This window comes from Pelobates fuscus, chromosome 2, assembly GCF_036172605.1.
Source record: "Pelobates fuscus isolate aPelFus1 chromosome 2, aPelFus1.pri, whole genome shotgun sequence".
Lineage (NCBI taxonomy): Eukaryota > Metazoa > Chordata > Amphibia > Anura > Pelobatidae > Pelobates > Pelobates fuscus.
In genome coordinates, this window is record NC_086318.1 from 352669263 (window position 1) to 352685734 (window position 16472).

At 42.9% G+C, this 16472-nt stretch overlaps 20 non-coding genes across 20 annotated transcripts; all 20 read right to left on the reverse strand.

Moving 5' to 3' along the window:
• Nucleotides 1-58: 58 nt before the first annotated feature.
• LOC134589662 (U1 spliceosomal RNA) lies at nucleotides 59-225 on the reverse strand. The gene has a single exon (XR_010086703.1). It is a non-coding gene; the product is annotated as a U1 spliceosomal RNA (small nuclear RNA).
• Nucleotides 226-705: 480 nt separating this feature from the next.
• On the reverse strand, nucleotides 706-846 carry LOC134591990 (U4 spliceosomal RNA). Its single transcript, XR_010088680.1, has one exon. It is a non-coding gene; the product is annotated as a U4 spliceosomal RNA (small nuclear RNA).
• Nucleotides 847-1745: 899 nt separating this feature from the next.
• LOC134591545 (U1 spliceosomal RNA) lies at nucleotides 1746-1912 on the reverse strand. Its single transcript, XR_010088310.1, has one exon. It is a non-coding gene; the product is annotated as a U1 spliceosomal RNA (small nuclear RNA).
• A 476-nt stretch (nucleotides 1913-2388) lies between these two features.
• LOC134592056 (U4 spliceosomal RNA) lies at nucleotides 2389-2529 on the reverse strand. The gene has a single exon (XR_010088737.1). It is a non-coding gene; the product is annotated as a U4 spliceosomal RNA (small nuclear RNA).
• An 899-nt stretch (nucleotides 2530-3428) lies between these two features.
• Nucleotides 3429-3595, reverse strand: LOC134589648 (U1 spliceosomal RNA). Its single transcript, XR_010086691.1, has one exon. It is a non-coding gene; the product is annotated as a U1 spliceosomal RNA (small nuclear RNA).
• A 477-nt stretch (nucleotides 3596-4072) lies between these two features.
• LOC134592057 (U4 spliceosomal RNA) lies at nucleotides 4073-4213 on the reverse strand. Its single transcript, XR_010088738.1, has one exon. It is a non-coding gene; the product is annotated as a U4 spliceosomal RNA (small nuclear RNA).
• Nucleotides 4214-5112: 899 nt separating this feature from the next.
• LOC134591415 (U1 spliceosomal RNA) lies at nucleotides 5113-5279 on the reverse strand. Its single transcript, XR_010088197.1, has one exon. It is a non-coding gene; the product is annotated as a U1 spliceosomal RNA (small nuclear RNA).
• A 478-nt stretch (nucleotides 5280-5757) lies between these two features.
• LOC134592058 (U4 spliceosomal RNA) lies at nucleotides 5758-5898 on the reverse strand. The gene has a single exon (XR_010088739.1). It is a non-coding gene; the product is annotated as a U4 spliceosomal RNA (small nuclear RNA).
• Nucleotides 5899-6797: 899 nt separating this feature from the next.
• Nucleotides 6798-6964, reverse strand: LOC134590273 (U1 spliceosomal RNA). Its single transcript, XR_010087222.1, has one exon. It is a non-coding gene; the product is annotated as a U1 spliceosomal RNA (small nuclear RNA).
• A 470-nt stretch (nucleotides 6965-7434) lies between these two features.
• Nucleotides 7435-7575, reverse strand: LOC134592059 (U4 spliceosomal RNA). The gene has a single exon (XR_010088740.1). It is a non-coding gene; the product is annotated as a U4 spliceosomal RNA (small nuclear RNA).
• Nucleotides 7576-8473: 898 nt separating this feature from the next.
• Nucleotides 8474-8640, reverse strand: LOC134590732 (U1 spliceosomal RNA). The gene has a single exon (XR_010087613.1). It is a non-coding gene; the product is annotated as a U1 spliceosomal RNA (small nuclear RNA).
• A 477-nt stretch (nucleotides 8641-9117) lies between these two features.
• Nucleotides 9118-9258, reverse strand: LOC134593663 (U4 spliceosomal RNA). Its single transcript, XR_010090114.1, has one exon. It is a non-coding gene; the product is annotated as a U4 spliceosomal RNA (small nuclear RNA).
• An 899-nt stretch (nucleotides 9259-10157) lies between these two features.
• LOC134591003 (U1 spliceosomal RNA) lies at nucleotides 10158-10324 on the reverse strand. The gene has a single exon (XR_010087845.1). It is a non-coding gene; the product is annotated as a U1 spliceosomal RNA (small nuclear RNA).
• A 477-nt stretch (nucleotides 10325-10801) lies between these two features.
• LOC134593582 (U4 spliceosomal RNA) lies at nucleotides 10802-10942 on the reverse strand. The gene has a single exon (XR_010090043.1). It is a non-coding gene; the product is annotated as a U4 spliceosomal RNA (small nuclear RNA).
• An 899-nt stretch (nucleotides 10943-11841) lies between these two features.
• Nucleotides 11842-12008, reverse strand: LOC134590316 (U1 spliceosomal RNA). The gene has a single exon (XR_010087258.1). It is a non-coding gene; the product is annotated as a U1 spliceosomal RNA (small nuclear RNA).
• Nucleotides 12009-12486: 478 nt separating this feature from the next.
• LOC134592060 (U4 spliceosomal RNA) lies at nucleotides 12487-12627 on the reverse strand. The gene has a single exon (XR_010088741.1). It is a non-coding gene; the product is annotated as a U4 spliceosomal RNA (small nuclear RNA).
• Nucleotides 12628-13526: 899 nt separating this feature from the next.
• LOC134590431 (U1 spliceosomal RNA) lies at nucleotides 13527-13693 on the reverse strand. The gene has a single exon (XR_010087356.1). It is a non-coding gene; the product is annotated as a U1 spliceosomal RNA (small nuclear RNA).
• Nucleotides 13694-14168: 475 nt separating this feature from the next.
• LOC134592061 (U4 spliceosomal RNA) lies at nucleotides 14169-14309 on the reverse strand. Its single transcript, XR_010088742.1, has one exon. It is a non-coding gene; the product is annotated as a U4 spliceosomal RNA (small nuclear RNA).
• Nucleotides 14310-15208: 899 nt separating this feature from the next.
• On the reverse strand, nucleotides 15209-15375 carry LOC134590432 (U1 spliceosomal RNA). Its single transcript, XR_010087357.1, has one exon. It is a non-coding gene; the product is annotated as a U1 spliceosomal RNA (small nuclear RNA).
• A 475-nt stretch (nucleotides 15376-15850) lies between these two features.
• On the reverse strand, nucleotides 15851-15991 carry LOC134592062 (U4 spliceosomal RNA). Its single transcript, XR_010088743.1, has one exon. It is a non-coding gene; the product is annotated as a U4 spliceosomal RNA (small nuclear RNA).
• Nucleotides 15992-16472: the final 481 nt, after the last annotated feature.

Here is a 16472-nt window from a genome sequence, read left to right on the forward strand (position 1 = left end):
TGAAATTATCCTTCGTTAGAATTGGTGAAGTTCTCTATTTTTGTCAAACAAGCAAACACAGGGGAAAGCGCGAACGCAGTCCCCCACTACCATAAATTATGCAGTCGAGTTTCCCACATTTGAGGAAATCGCAGAGGTCAACTGGTACGGAGTGCAATGAACCAGCCTCACTCTGGGAGAGCCACCTTAGGGATCATGGCTATTGCTCCCCTGCCAGGTAAGTATGACATGACAGGTACATTCAAAGGCACGCCCGCTGGGAAGCCTTTCCTTTAGGCTGTGGTGAAATAATAAAGCAAGTTAAAAAAAAAAAAAAAAAAGAAGAGCAAATAAATAATCCAAATGATAGAAGGCTATAAAAGATTACCAAACCTTGTGGCTGATCGTTGTTTTCCTTAGCTACCAGTAATTTTAGTGCCTTCAGGTGGTTAGGTGTGAATAATTGAGCTGGATTCAGGGTGCGAAGGTGCAATTTGCATAAAGGCAAATGCTCGGCCAATGAGCCGAAGGATGGGAATTCGCAGCATGGAGTGAGAATAGTGTGCTGCCGGAAACAAGTGGATTCAGTGGGAGAGAAAGGTAAAAGGGAAATGCTTAGAAGCCAGCGGAAGGAATGGTGCAACAGAGCTCAGGAAGAAACGGGAGTCACGTAAGACACGCCCTAGACATGGGGCGCCATAAACTTTTATTAAACCAATCTTTCAGTCTCCTAAGAGCCTGTCAAAAATTGCCAATGCTGACTGTATTTCAAGTCATCATGGCGGGGTATTGGGTAAAGTTTTCAATTAGCAATAATCACGCCTCGGATTGACCTCATGGGCTACGATACTGCCACTGCGCAAAGCTAACTGTTCAAGTGGGCCAGCTTTTAAGAGCTACCATGTAAGGAAGCTTTAAGACAGCGGTGAGAAAAAGTTCATAACCATAAGCCATTGCAAAGGATTATGGGAGGCAATATTCTAATTAGGCCCGCTTCCTCCTACAGGGAAGCTTAAACCCCAACAAATTCCTTGGTCTTCTTATATGGCATCTTGGAATGGTTCCAAACCTATAACAGAGAGTGAGGGCAACCATATCTTGCAGCAAACCTTGTACAATTTTTTTTCTCTCTTTGGAAACAGTTTTGCCAAGATTCTACTACAGCAGCCATTAGGCAGAGTACACAATCCGCTGGTCTACGTTCGTCCCCAAAGTCACACATTTCATGACTCCATCGATAGGAATGACCCTTGCCTAGAACCTGTCTTCTCTTCATCCACACTCAACAGGGCTGAAAGAACATTTGTGGTGGCTTTTTCAAAATTCCATTGTGTTCATTAGTAAGTGCTAGCGACCACCCAGCTATTCCTAAGGTTTGGTCTGATTGTCTCAAGCGGCAATTCACTGCCTTGATCCAGAAAATCTTTTTTTCCCAGAAATTCAATCAAGCGTTACGTTCTGTTGGAAGATGTAATATAGGTCTCCAATTCTTTATTTCTTCCATTGCATTGAAGCATACAATAAATCAAAAGAAGTCAGGATAAAAAAACTATGAAAAAAAAGCTGAAAATTTAAAATAAAAAGTGAAATTCTGGCTTAAAACTGGTCTCCAGAAAACATAGATAATAAAAATGATCAAGCCTAGAAAATGATTGTCGCTGCCTGCTTGATGCGGAAAGTAAGAGCCAAAGAAGACGGGTGCTGTGGCTGAAATTATCCTTCGTCAGAATTGGTGAAGTTCTCTATTTTTGTCAAACAAGCAAACACAGGAGAAAGCGTGAACGCAGTACCCCACTACCATTAATTATGCAGTCGAGTTTCCCACATTTGAGGAAATCGCAGAGGTCAACTGGTACGGAGTGCAATGAACCAGCCTCACTCTGGGAGAGCCACCTTAGGGATCATGGCTACTGTTCCCCTGCCAGGTAAGTATGACATGACGGGTACATTCAAAGGCACGCCCGCTGGGAAGCCTTTCCTTTAGGCTGTGGTGAAATAATAAAGCAAGTTTAAAAAAAAAAAAAGAAGAGCAAATAAATAATCCAAATGATAGAAGGCTACAAAAGATTACCAAACCTCGTGGCTGATCGTTTTTTTCCTTAGCTACCAGTAATTTTAGTGCCTTCAGGTGGTTAGGTGTGAATAATTGAGCTGGATTCAGGGTGCGAAGGAGCAATTTGCATAAAGGCAAATGCTAGGCCAATGAGCCGAAGGATGGGAATTCGTAGCATGGAGTGAGAATAGTGTGCTGCCGGAAACAAGTGGATTCAGTGGGAGAGAAAGGTAAAAGGGAAATGCTAAGAAGCCAGCGGAAGGAATGGTGCAACAGAGATCAGGAAGAAACGGGAGTCACGTAAGACACGCCCTAGACATGGGGCGCCATAAACTTTTATTAAACCAATCTTTCAGTCTCCTTAGAGCCTGTCAAAAATTGCCAATGCTGACTGTATTTCAAGTCATCATGGCGGGGTATTGGGTAAAGTTTTCAATTAGCAATAATCACGCCTCGGATTGACCTCATGGGCTACGATACTGCCACTGCGCAAAGCTAACTGTTCAAGTGGGCCAGCTTTTAAGAGCTACCATGTAAGGAAACTTTAAGACAGCGGTGAGAAAAAGTTCATGACCATAAGCCATTGCAAAGGATTATGGGAGGCAATATTCTAATTAGGCCCGCTTCCTCCTACAGGGAAGCTTAAACCCCAACAAATTCCTTGGTCTTCTTATATGGCATCTTGGAATGGTTCCAAACCTATAACAGAGAGTGAGGGCAACCATATCTTGCAGCAAACCTTGTACAATTTTTTTTCTCTCTTTGGAAACAGTTTTGCCAAGATTCTACTACAGCAGCCATTAGGCAGAGTACACAATCCGCTGGTCTACGTTCGTCCCCAAAGTCACACATTTCATGACTCCATCGATAGGAATGACCCTTGCCTAGCACCTGTCTTCTCTTCATCCACACTCAACAGGGCTGAAAGAACATTTGTGGTGGCTTTTTCAAAATGCCATGGTGTTCATTAGTAAGTGCTAGCGACCACCCAGCTATTCCTAAGGTTTGGTCTGATTGTCTCAAGCGGCAATTCACTGCCTTGATCCAGAAAATCTTTTTTTCCCAGAAATTCAATCAAACGTTACGTTCTGTTGGAAGACGTTATATAGGTCTCCAATTCTTTATTTCTTCCATTGCATTGAAGCATACAATAAATCAAAAGAAGTCAGGATAAAAAAATGATGAAAAAAAAGCTGAAAAGTTAAAATAAAAAGTGAAATTCTGGCTTAAAACTGGTCTCCAGAAAACAAAGATAATAAAAATGATCAAGCCTAGGAAATGATTGTCGCTGCCTGCTTGATGCGGAAAGTAAGAGCCAAAGAAGACGGGTGCCGTGGCTGAAATTATCCTTCGTCAGAATTGGTGAAGTTCTCTATTTTTGTCAAACAAGCAAACACAGGGGAAAGCGCGAACGCAGTCCCCCACTACCATAAATTATGCAGTCGAGTTTCCCACATTTGAGGAAATCGCAGAGGTCAACTGGTACGGAGTGCAATGAACCAGCCTCACTCTGGGAGAGCCACCTTAGGGATCATGGCTACTGCTCCCCTGCCAGGTAAGTATGACATGACGGGTACATTCAAAGGCACGCCCGCTGGGAAGCCTTTCCTTTAGGCTGTGGTGAAATAATAAAGCAAGTTAAAAAAAAAAAAAAAGAAGAGCAAATAAATAATCCAAATGATAGAAGGCTACAAAAGATTACCAAACCTCGTGGCTGATCGTTTTTTTCCTTAGCTACCAGTAATTTTAGTGCCTTCAGGTGGTTAGGTGTGAATAATTGAGCTGGATTCAGGGTGCGAAGGAGCAATTTGCATAAAGGCAAATGCTAGGCCAATGAGCCGAAGGATGGGAATTCGTAGCATGGAGTGAGAATAGTGTGCTGCCGGAAACAAGTGGATTCAGTGGGAGAGAAAGGTAAAAGGGAAATGCTAAGAAGCCAGCGGAAGGAATGGTGCAACAGAGCTCAGGAAGAAACGGGAGTCACGTAAGACACGCCCTAGACATGGGGCGCCATAAACTTTTATTAAACCAATCTTTCAGTCTCCTTAGAGCCTGTCAAAAATTGCCAATGCTGACTGTATTTCAAGTCATCATGGCGGGGTATTGGGTAAAGTTTTCAATTAGCAATAATCACGCCTCGGATTGACCTCATGGGCTACGATACTGCCACTGCGCAAAGCTAACTGTTCAAGTGGGCCAGCTTTTAAGAGCTACCATGTAAGGACACTTTAAGACAGCGGTGAGAAAAAGTTCATGACCATAAGCCATTGCAAAGGATTATGGGAGGCAATATTCTAATTAGGCCCGCTTCCTCCTACAGGGAAGCTTAAACCCCAACAAATTCCTTGGTCTTCTTATATGGCATCTTGGAATGGTTCCAAACCTATAACAGAGAGTGAGGGCAACCATATCTTGCAGCAAACCTTGTACAATTTTTTTTCTCTCTTTGGAAACAGTTTTGCCAAGATTCTACTACAGCAGCCATTAGGCAGAGTACACAATCCGCTGGTCTACGTTCGTCCCCAAAGTCACACATTTCATGACTCCATCGATAGGAATGACCCTTGCCTAGCACCTGTCTTCTCTTCATCCACACTCAACAGGGCTGAAAGAACATTTGTGGTGGCTTTTTCAAAATTCCATGGTGTTCATTAGTAAGTGCTAGCGACCACCCAGCTATTCCTAAGGTTTGGTCTGATTGTCTCAAGCGGCAATTCACTGCCTTGATCCAGAAAATCTTTTTTTCCCAGAAATTCAATCAAACGTTACGTTCTGTTGGAAGACGTAATATAGGTCTCCAATTCTTTATTTCTTCCATTGCATTGAAGCATACAATAAATCAAAAGAAGTCAGGATAAAAAAATGATGAAAAAAAAGCTGAAAAGTTAAAATAAAAAGTGAAATTCTGGCTTAAAACTGGTCTCCAGAAAACAAAGATAATAAAAATGATCAAGCCTAGGAAATGATTGTCGCTGCCTGCTTGATGCGGAAAGTAAGAGCCAAAGAAGACGGGTGCCATGGCTGAAATTATCCTTCGTCAGAATTGGTGAAGTTCTCTATTTTTGTCAAACAAGCAAACACAGGGGAAAGCGCGAACGCAGTCCCCCACTACCATAAATTATGCAGTCGAGTTTCCCACATTTGAAGAAAACGCAGAGGTCAACTGGTACGGAGTGCAATGAACCAGCCTCACTCTGAGAGAGCCACCTTAGGGATCATGGCTATTGCTCCCCTGCCAGGTAAGTATGACATGACGGGTACATTCAAAGGCACGCCCGCTGGGAAGCCTTTCCTTTAGGCTGTGGTGAAATAATAAAGCAAGTAAAAAAAAAAAAAAAAAGAAGAGCAAATAAATAATCCAAATGATAGAAGGCTACAAAAGATTACCAAACCTCGTGGCTGATCGTTGTTTTCCTTAGCTACCAGTAATTTTAGTGCCTTCAGGTGGTTAGGTGTGAATAATTGAGCTGGATTCAGGGTGCGAAGGAGCAATTTGCATAAAGGCAAATGCTAGGCCAATGAGCCGAAGGATGGGAATTCGTAGCATGGAGTGAGAATAGTGTGCTGCCGGAAACAAGTGGATTCAGTGGGAGAGAAAGGTAAAAGGGAAATGCTAAGAAGCCAGCGGAAGGAATGGTGCAACAGAGCTCAGGAAGAAACGGGAGTCACGTAAGACACGCCCTAGACATGGGGCGCCATAAACTTTTATTAAACCAATCTTTCAGTCTCCTTAGAGCCTGTCAAAAATTGCCAATGCTGACTGTATTTCAAGTCATCATGGCGGGGTATTGGGTAAAGTTTTCAATTAGCAATAATCACGCCTCGGATTGACCTCATGGGCTACGATACTGCCACTGCGCAAAGCTAACTGTTCAAGTGGGCCAGCTTTTAAGAGCTACCATGTAAGGACACTTTAAGACAGCGGTGAGAAAAAGTTCATGACCATAAGCCATTGCAAAGGATTATGGGAGGCAATATTCTAATTAGGCCCGCTTCCTCCTACAGGGAAGCTTAAACCCCAACAAATTCCTTGGTCTTCTTATATGGCATCTTGGAATGGTTCCAAACCTATAACAGAGAGTGAGGGCAACCATATCTTGCAGCAAACCTTGTACAATTTTTTTTCTCTCTTTGGAAACAGTTTTGCCAAGATTCTACTACAGCAGCCATTAGGCAGAGTACACAATCCGCTGGTCTACGTTCGTCCCCAAAGTCACACATTTCATGACTCCATCGATAGGAATGACCCTTGCCTAGCACCTGTCTTCTCTTCATCCACACTCAACAGGGCTGAAAGAACATTTGTGGTGGCTTTTTCAAAATTCCATGGTGTTCATTAGTAAGTGCTAGCGACCACCCAGCTATTCCTAAGGTTTGGTCTGATTGTCTCAAGCGGCAATTCACTGCCTTGATCCAGAAAATCTTTTTTTCCCAGAAATTCAATCAAACGTTACGTTCTGTTGGAAGACGTAATATAGGTCTCCAATTCTTTATTTCTTCCATTGCATTGAAGCATACAATAAATCAAAAGAAGTCAGGATAAAAAAATGATGAAAAAAAAGCTGAAAAGTTAAAATAAAAAGTGAAATTCTGGCTTAAAACTGGTCTCCAGAAAACATAGATAATAAAAATGATCAAGCCTAGGAAATGATTGTCGCTGCCTGCTTGATGCGGAAAGTAAGAGCCAAAGAAGACGGGTGCCGTGGCTGAAATTATCCTTCGTCAGAATTGGTGAAGTTCTCTATTTTTGTCAAACAAGCAAACACAGGGGAAAGCGCGAACGCAGTCCCCCACTACCATAAATTATGCAGTCGATTTTCCCACATTTGAGGAAATCGCAGAGGTCAACTGGTACGGAGTGCAATGAACCAGCCTCACTCTGGGAGAGCCACCTTAGGGATCATGGCTATTGCTCCCCTGCCAGGTAAGTATGACATGACGGGTACATTCAAAGGCACGCCCGCTGGGAAGCCTTTCCTTTAGGCTGTGGTGAAATAATAAAGCAAGTTAAAAAAAAGAAGAGCAAATAAATAATCCAAATGATAGAAGGCTAGAAAACATTACCAAACCTCGTGGCTGATCGTTTTTTTCCTTAGCTACCAGTAATTTTAGTGCCTTCAGGTGGTTAGGTGTGAATAATTGAGCTGGATTCAGGGTGCGAAGGAGCAATTTGCATAAAGGCAAATGCTAGGCCAATGAGCCGAAGGATGGGAATTCGTAGCATGGAGTGAGAATAGTGTGCTGCCGGAAACAAATGGATTCAGTGGGAGAGAAAGGTAAAAGGGAAATGCTAAGAAGCCAGCGGAAGGAATGGTGCAACAGAGCTCAGGAAGAAACGGGAGTCACGTAAGACACGCCCTGGACATGGGGCGCCATAAACTTTTATTAAACCAATCTTTCAGTCTCCTTAGAGCCTGTCAAAAATTGCCAATGCTGACTGTATTTCAAGTCATCATGGCGGGGTATTGGGTAAAGTTTTCAATTAGCAATAATCACGCCTCGGATTGACCTCATGGGCTACGATACTGCCACTGCGCAAAGCTAACTGTTCAAGTGGGCCAGCTTTTAAGAGCTACCATGTAAGGAAACTTTAAGACAGCGGTGAGAAAAAGTTCATGACCATAAGCCATTGCAAAGGATTATGGGAGGCAATATTCTAATTAGGCCCGCTTCCTCCTACAGGGAAGCTTAAACCCCAACAAATTCCTTGGTCTTCTTATATGGCATCTTGGAATGGTTCCAAACCTATAACAGAGAGTGAGGGCAACCATATCTTGCAGCAAACCTTGTACAATTTTTTTTCTCTCTTTGGAAACAGTTTTGCCAAGATTCTACTACAGCAGCCATTAGGCAGAGTACACAATCCGCTGGTCTACGTTCGTCCCCAAAGTCACACATTTCATGACTCCATCGATAGGAATGACCCTTGCCTAGCACCTGTCTTCTCTTCATCCACACTCAACAGGGCTGAAAGAACATTTGTGGTGGCTTTTTCAAAATTCCATGGTGTTCATTAGTAAGTGCTAGCGACCACCCAGCTATTCCTAAGGTTTGGTCTGATTGTCTCAAGCGGCAATTCACTGCCTTGATCCAGAAAATCTTTTTTTCCCATGAATTCAATCAAACGTTACGTTCTGTTGGAAGACGTAATATAGGTCTCCAATTCTTTATTTCTTCCATTGCATTGAAGCATACAATAAATCAAAAGAAGTCAGGATAAAAAAATGATGAAAAAAAGCTGAAAAGTTAAAATAAAAAGTGAAATTCTGGCTTAAAACTGGTCTCCAGAAAACATAGATAATAAAAATGATCAAGCCTAGGAAATGATTGTCGCTGCCTGCTTGATGCGGAAAGTAAGAGCCAAAGAAGACGGGTGCCGTGGCTGAAATTATCCTTCGTCAGAATTGGTGAAGTTCTCTATTTTTGTCAAACAAGCAAACACAGGGGAAAGCGCGAACGCAGTCCCCCACTACCATAAATTATGCAGTCGATTTTCCCACATTTGAGGAAATCGCAGAGGTCAACTGGTACGGAGTGCAATGAACCAGCCTCACTCTGGGAGAGCCACCTTAAGGTTCATGGCTATTGCTCCCCTGCCAGGTAAGTATGACATGACGGGTACATTTAAAGGCACGCCCGCTGGGAAGCCTTTCCTTTAGGCTGTGGTGAAATAATAAAGCAAGTTAAAAAAAAAAAAAAAGAAGAGCAAATAAATAATCCAAATGATAGAAGGCTAGAAAACATTACCAAACCTCGTGGCTGATCGTTTTTTTCCTTAGCTACCAGTAATTTTAGTGCCTTCAGGTGGTTAGGTGTGAATAATTGAGCTGGATTCAGGGTGCGAAGGAGCAATTTGCATAAAGGCAAATGCTAGGCCAATGAGCCGAAGGATGGGAATTCGTAGCATGGAGTGAGAATAGTGTGCTGCCGGAAACAAATGGATTCAGTGGGAGAGAAAGGTAAAAGGGAAATGCTAAGAAGCCAGCGGAAGGAATGGTGCAACAGAGCTCAGGAAGAAACGGGAGTCACGTAAGACATGCCCTGGACATGGGGCGCCATAAACTTTTATTAAACCAATCTTTCAGTCTGCTTAGAGCCTGTCAAAAATTGCCAATGCTGACTGTATTTCAAGTCATCATGGCGGGGTATTGGGTAAAGTTTTCAATTAGCAATAATCACGCCTCGGATTGACCTCATGGGCTACGATACTGCCACTGCGCAAAGCTAACTGTTCAAGTGGGCCAGCTTTTAAGAGCTACCATGTAAGGAAACTTTAAGACAGCGGTGAGAAAATGTTCATGACCATAAGCCATTGCAAAGGATTATGGGAGGCAATATTCTAATTAGGCCCGCTTCCTCCTACAGGGAAGCTTAAACCCCAACAAATTCCTTGGTCTTCTTATATGGCATCTTGGAATGGTTCCAAACCTATAACAGAGAGTGAGGGCAACCATATCTTGCAGCAAACCTTGTACAATTTTTTTTCTCTCTTTGGAAACAGTTTTGCCAAGATTCTACTACAGCAGCCATTAGGCAGAGTACACAATCCGCTGGTCTACGTTCGTCCCCAAAGTCACACATTTCATGACTCCATCGATAGGAATGACCCTTGCCTAGCACCTGTCTTCTCTTCATCCACACTCAACAGGGCTGAAAGAACATTTGTGGTGGCTTTTTCAAAATTCCATGGTGTTCATTAGTAAGTGCTAGCGACCACCCAGCTATTCCTAAGGTTTGGTCTGATTGTCTCAAGCGGCAATTCACTGCCTTGATCCAGAAAATCTTTTTTTCCCAGAAATTCAATCAAACGTTACGTTCTGTTGGAAGACGTTATATAGGTCTCCAATTCTTTATTTCTTCCATTGCATTGAAGCATACAATAAATCAAAAGAAGTCAGGATAAAAAAATGATGAAAAAAAAGCTGAAAAGTTAAAATAAAAAGTGAAATTCTGGCTTAAAACTGGTCTCCAGAAAACAAAGATAATAAAAATGATCAAGCCTAGGAAATGATTGTCGCTGCCTGCTTGATGCGGAAAGTAAGAGCCAAAGAAGACGGGTGCCGTGGCTGAAATTATCCTTCGTCAGAATTGGTGAAGTTCTCTATTTTTGTCAAACAAGCAAACACAGGGGAAAGCGCGAACGCAGTCTCCCACTACCATAAATTATGCAGTCGAGTTTCCCACATTTGAGGAAATCGCAGAGGTCAACTGGTACGGAGTGCAATGAACCAGCCTCACTCTGGGAGAGCCACCTTAGGGATCATGGCTACTGCTCCCCTGCCAGGTAAGTATGACATGACGGGTACATTCAAAGGCACGCCCGCTGGGAAGCCTTTCCTTTAGGCTGTGGTGAAATAATAAAGCAAGTTTAAAAAAAAAAAAAAGAAGAGCAAATAAATAATCCAAATGATAGAAGGCTACAAAAGATTACCAAACCTCGTGGCTGATCGTTTTTTTCCTTAGCTACCAGTAATTTTAGTGCCTTCAGGTGGTTAGGTGTGAATAATTGAGCTGGATTCAGGGTGCGAAGGAGCAATTTGCATAAAGGCAAATGCTAGGCCAATGAGCCGAAGGATGGGAATTCGTAGCATGGAGTGAGAATAGTGTGCTGCCGGAAACAAGTGGATTCAGTGGGAGAGAAAGGTAAAAGGGAAATGCTAAGAAGCCAGCGGAAGGAATGGTGCAACAGAGCTCAGGAAGAAACGGGAGTCACGTAAGACACGCCCTAGACATGGGGCGCCATAAACTTTTATTAAACCAATCTTTCAGTCTCCTTAGAGCCTGTCAAAAATTGCCAATGTTGACTGTATTTCAAGTCATCATGGCGGGGTATTGGGTAAAGTTTTCAATTAGCAATAATCACGCCTCGGATTGACCTCATGGGCTACGATACTGCCACTGCGGAAAGCTAACTGTTCAAGTGGGCCAGCTTTTAAGAGCTACCATGTAAGGACACTTTAAGACAGCGGTGAGAAAAAGTTCATGACCATAAGCCATTGCAAAGGATTATGGGAGGCAATATTCTAATTAGGCCCGCTTCCTCCTACAGGGAAGCTTAAACCCCAACAAATTCCTTGGTCTTCTTATATGGCATCTTGGAATGGTTCCAAACCTATAACAGAGAGTGAGGGCAACCATATCTTGCAGCAAACCTTGTACAATTTTTTTTCTCTCTTTGGAAACAGTTTTGCCAAGATTCTACTACAGCAGCCATTAGGCAGAGTACACAATCCGCTGGTCTACGTTCGTCCCCAAAGTCACACATTTCATGACTCCATCGATAGGAATGACCCTTGCCTAGCACCTGTCTTCTCTTCATCCACACTCAACAGGGCTGAAAGAACATTTGTGGTGGCTTTTTCAAAATTCCATGGTGTTCATTAGTAAGTGCTAGCGACCACCCAGCTATTCCTAAGGTTTGGTCTGATTGTCTCAAGCGGCAATTCACTGCCTTGATCCAGAAAATCTTTTTTTCCCATAAATTCAATCAAACGTTACGTTCTGTTGGAAGACGTAATATAGGTCTCCAATTCTTTATTTCTTCCATTGCATTGAAGCATACAATAAATCAAAAGAAGTCAGGATAAAAAAATGATGAAAAAAAAGCTGAAAAGTTAAAATAAAAAGTGAAATTCTGGCTTAAAACTGGTCTCCAGAAAACAAAGATAATAAAAATGATCAAGCCTAGGAAATGATTGTCGCTACCTGCTTGATGCGGAAAGTAAGAGCCAAAGAAGACGGGTGCCGTGGCTGAAATTATCCTTCGTCAGAATTAGTGAAGTTCTCTATTTTTGTCAAACAAGCAAACACAGGGGAAAGCGCGAACGCAGCCCCCCACTACCATAAATTATGCAGTCGAGTTTCCCACATTTGAGGAAATCGCAGAGGTCAACTGGTACGGAGTGCAATGAACCAGCCTCACTCTGGGAGAGCCACCTTAGGGATCATGGCTATTGCTCCCCTGCCAGGTAAGTATGACATGACGGGTACATTCAAAGGCACGCCCGCTGGGAAGCCTTTCCTTTAGGCTGTGGTGAAATAATAAAGCAAGTTAAAAAAAAAAAAAAAAGAAGAGCAAATAAATAATCCAAATGATAGAAGGCTAGAAAACATTACCAAACCTCGTGGCTGATCGTTTTTTTCCTTAGCTTCCAGTAATTTTAGTGCCTTCAGGTGGTTAGGTGTGAATAATTGAGCTGGATTCAGGGTGCGAAGGAGCAATTTGCATAAAGGCAAATGCTAGGCCAATGAGCCGAAGGATGGGAATTCGTAGCATGGAGTGAGAATAGTGTGCTGCCGGAAACAAATGGATTCAGTGGGAGAGAAAGGTAAAAGGGAAATGCTAAGAAGCCAGCGGAAGGAATGGTGCAACAGAGCTCAGGAAGAAACGGGAGTCACGTAAGACACGCCCTGGACATGGGGCGCCATAAACTTTTATTAAACCAATCTTTCAGTCTCCTTAGAGCCTGTCAAAAATTGCCAATGCTGACTGTATTTCAAGTCATCATGGCGGGGTATTGGGTAAAGTTTTCAATTAGCAATAATCACGCCTCGGATTGACCTCATGGGCTACGATACTGCCACTGCGCAAAGCTAACTGTTCAAGTGGGCCAGCTTTTAAGAGCTACCATGTAAGGAAACTTTAAGACAGCGGTGAGAAAAAGTTCATGACCATAAGCCATTGCAAAGGATTATGGGAGGCAATATTCTAATTAGGCCCGCTTCCTCCTACAGGGAAGCTTAAACCCCAACAAATTCCTTGGTCTTCTTATATGGCATCTTGGAATGGTTCCAAACCTATAACAGAGAGTGAGGGCAACCATATCTTGCAGCAAACCTTGTACAATTTTTTTTCTCTCTTTGGAAACAGTTTTGCCAAGATTCTACTACAGCAGCCATTAGGCAGAGTACACAATCCGCTGGTCTACGTTCGTCCCCAAAGTCACACATTTCATGACTCCATCGATAGGAATGACCCTTGCCTAGCACCTGTCTTCTCTTCATCCACACTCAACAGGGCTGAAAGAACATTTGTGGTGGCTTTTTCAAAATTCCATGGTGTTCATTAGTAAGTGCTAGCGACCACCCAGCTATTCCTAAGGTTTGGTCTGATTGTCTCAAGCGGCAATTCACTGCCTTGATCCAGAAAATCTTTTTTTCCCAGAAATTCAATCAAACGTTACGTTCTGTTGGAAGACGTTATATAGGTCTCCAATTCTTTATTTCTTCCATTGCATTGAAGCATACAATAAATCAAAAGAAGTCAGGATAAAAAAATGATGAAAAAAAAGCTGAAAAGTTAAAATAAAAAGTGAAATTCTGGCTTAAAACTGGTCTCCAGAAAACAAAGATAATAAAAATGATCAAGCCTAGGAAATGATTGTCGCTGCCTGCTTGATGCGGAAAGTAAGAGCCAAAGAAGACGGGTGCCGTGGCTGAAATTATCCTTCGTCAGAATTGGTGAAGTTCTCTATTTTTGTCAAACAAGCAAACACAGGGGAAAGCGCGAACGCAGTCCCCCACTACCATAAATTATGCAGTCGAGTTTCCCACATTTGAGGAAATCGCAGAGGTCAACTGGTACGGAGTGCAATGAACCAGCCTCACTCTGGGAGAGCCACCTTAGGGATCATGGCTACTGCTCCCCTGCCAAGTAAGTATGACATGACGGTACATTCAAAGGCACGCCCGCTGGGAAGCCTTTCCTTTAGGCTGTGGTGAAATAATAAAGCAAGTTTAAAAAAAAAAAAAGAAGAGCAAATAAATAATCCAAATGATAGAAGGCTACAAAAGATTACCAAACCTCGTGGCTGATCGTTTTTTTCCTTAGCTACCAGTAATTTTAGTGCCTTCAGGTGGTTAGGTGTGAATAATTGAGCTGGATTCAGGGTGCGAAGGAGCAATTTGCATAAAGGCAAATGCTAGGCCAATGAGCCGAAGGATGGGAATTCGTAGCATGGAGTGAGAATAGTGTGCTGCCGGAAACAAGTGGATTCAGTGGGAGAGAAAGGTAAAAGGGAAATGCTAAGAAGCCAGCGGAAGGAATGGTGCAACAGAGCTCAGGAAGAAACGGGAGTCACGTAAGACACGCCCTAGACATGGGGCGCCATAAACTTTTATTAAACCAATCTTTCAGTCTCCTTAGAGCCTGTCAAAAATTGCCAATGCTGACTGTATTTCAAGTCATCATGGCGGGGTATTGGGTAAAGTTTTCAATTAGCAATAATCACGCCTCGGATTGACCTCATGGGCTACGATACTGCCACTGCGCAAAGCTAACTGTTCAAGTGGGCCAGCTTTTAAGAGCTACCATGTAAGGACACTTTAAGACAGCGGTGAGAAAAAGTTCATGACCATAAGCCATTGCAAAGGATTATGGGAGGCAATATTCTAATTAGGCCCGCTTCCTCCTACAGGGAAGCTTAAACCCCAACAAATTCCTTGGTCTTCTTATATGGCATCTTGGAATGGTTCCAAACCTATAACAGAGAGTGAGGGCAACCATATCTTGCAGCAAACCTTGTACAATTTTTTTTCTCTCTTTGGAAACAGTTTTGCCAAGATTCTACTACAGCAGCCATTAGGCAGAGTACACAATCCGCTGGTCTACGTTCGTCCCCAAAGTCACACATTTCATGACTCCATCGATAGGAATGACCCTTGCCTAGCACCTGTCTTCTCTTCATCCACACTCAACAGGGCTGAAAGAACATTTGTGGTGGCTTTTTCAAAATTCCATGGTGTTCATTAGTAAGTGCTAGCGACCACCCAGCTATTCCTAAGGTTTGGTCTGATTGTCTCAAGCGGCAATTCACTGCCTTGATCCAGAAAATCTTTTTTTCCCAGAAATTCAATCAAACGTTACGTTCTGTTGGAAGACGTAATATAGGTCTCCAATTCTTTATTTCTTCCATTGCATTGAAGCATACAATAAATCAAAAGAAGTCAGGATAAAAAAATGATGAAAAAAAAGCTGAAAAGTTAAAATAAAAAGTGAAATTCTGGCTTAAAACTGGTCTCCAGAAAACATAGATAATAAAAATGATCAAGCCTAGGAAATGATTGTCGCTGCCTGCTTGATGCGGAAAGTAAGAGCCAAAGAAGACGGGTGCCGTGGCTGAAATTATCCTTCGTCAGAATTGGTGAAGTTCTCTATTTTTGTCAAACAAGCAAACACAGGGGAAAGCGCGAACGCAGTCCCCCACTACCATAAATTATGCAGTCGAGTTTCCCACATTTGAGGAAATCGCAGAGGTCAACTGGTACGGAGTGCAATGAACCAGCCTCACTCTGGGAGAGCCACCTTAGGGATCATGGCTACTGCTCCCCTGCCAAGTAAGTATGACATGACGGTACATTCAAAGGCACGCCCGCTGGGAAGCCTTTCCTTTAGGCTGTGGTGAAATAATAAAGCAAGTTTAAAAAAAAAAAAAGAAGAGCAAATAAATAATCCAAATGATAGAAGGCTACAAAAGATTACCAAACCTCGTGGCTGATCGTTTTTTTCCTTAGCTACCAGTAATTTTAGTGCCTTCAGGTGGTTAGGTGTGAATAATTGAGCTGGATTCAGGGTGCGAAGGAGCAATTTGCATAAAGGCAAATGCTAGGCCAATGAGCCGAAGGATGGGAATTCGTAGCATGGAGTGAGAATAGTGTGCTGCCGGAAACAAGTGGATTCAGTGGGAGAGAAAGGTAAAAGGGAAATGCTAAGAAGCCAGCGGAAGGAATGGTGCAACAGAGCTCAGGAAGAAACGGGAGTCACGTAAGACACGCCCTAGACATGGGGCGCCATAAACTTTTATTAAACCAATCTTTCAGTCTCCTTAGAGCCTGTCAAAAATTGCCAATGCTGACTGTATTTCAAGTCATCATGGCGGGGTATTGGGTAAAGTTTTCAATTAGCAATAATCACGCCTCGGATTGACCTCATGGGCTACGATACTGCCACTGCGCAAAGCTAACTGTTCAAGTGGGCCAGCTTTTAAGAGCTACCATGTAAGGACACTTTAAGACAGCGGTGAGAAAAAGTTCATGACCATAAGCCATTGCAAAGGATTATGGGAGGCAATATTCTAATTAGGCCCGCTTCCTCCTACAGGGAAGCTTAAACCCCAACAAATTCCTTGGTCTTCTTATATGGCATCTTGGAATGGTTCCAAACCTATAACAGAGAGTGAGGGCAACCATATCTTGCAGCAAACCTTGTACAATTTTTTTTCTCTCTTTGGAAACAGTTTTGCCAAGATTCTACTACAGCAGCCATTAGGCAGAGTACACAATCCGCTGGTCTACGTTCGTCCCCAAAGTCACACATTTCATGACTCCATCGATAGGAATGACCCTTGCCTAGCACCTGTCTTCTCTTCATCCACACTCAACAGGGCTGAAAGAACATTTGTGGTGGCTTTTTCAAAATTCCATGGTGTTCATTAGTAAGTGC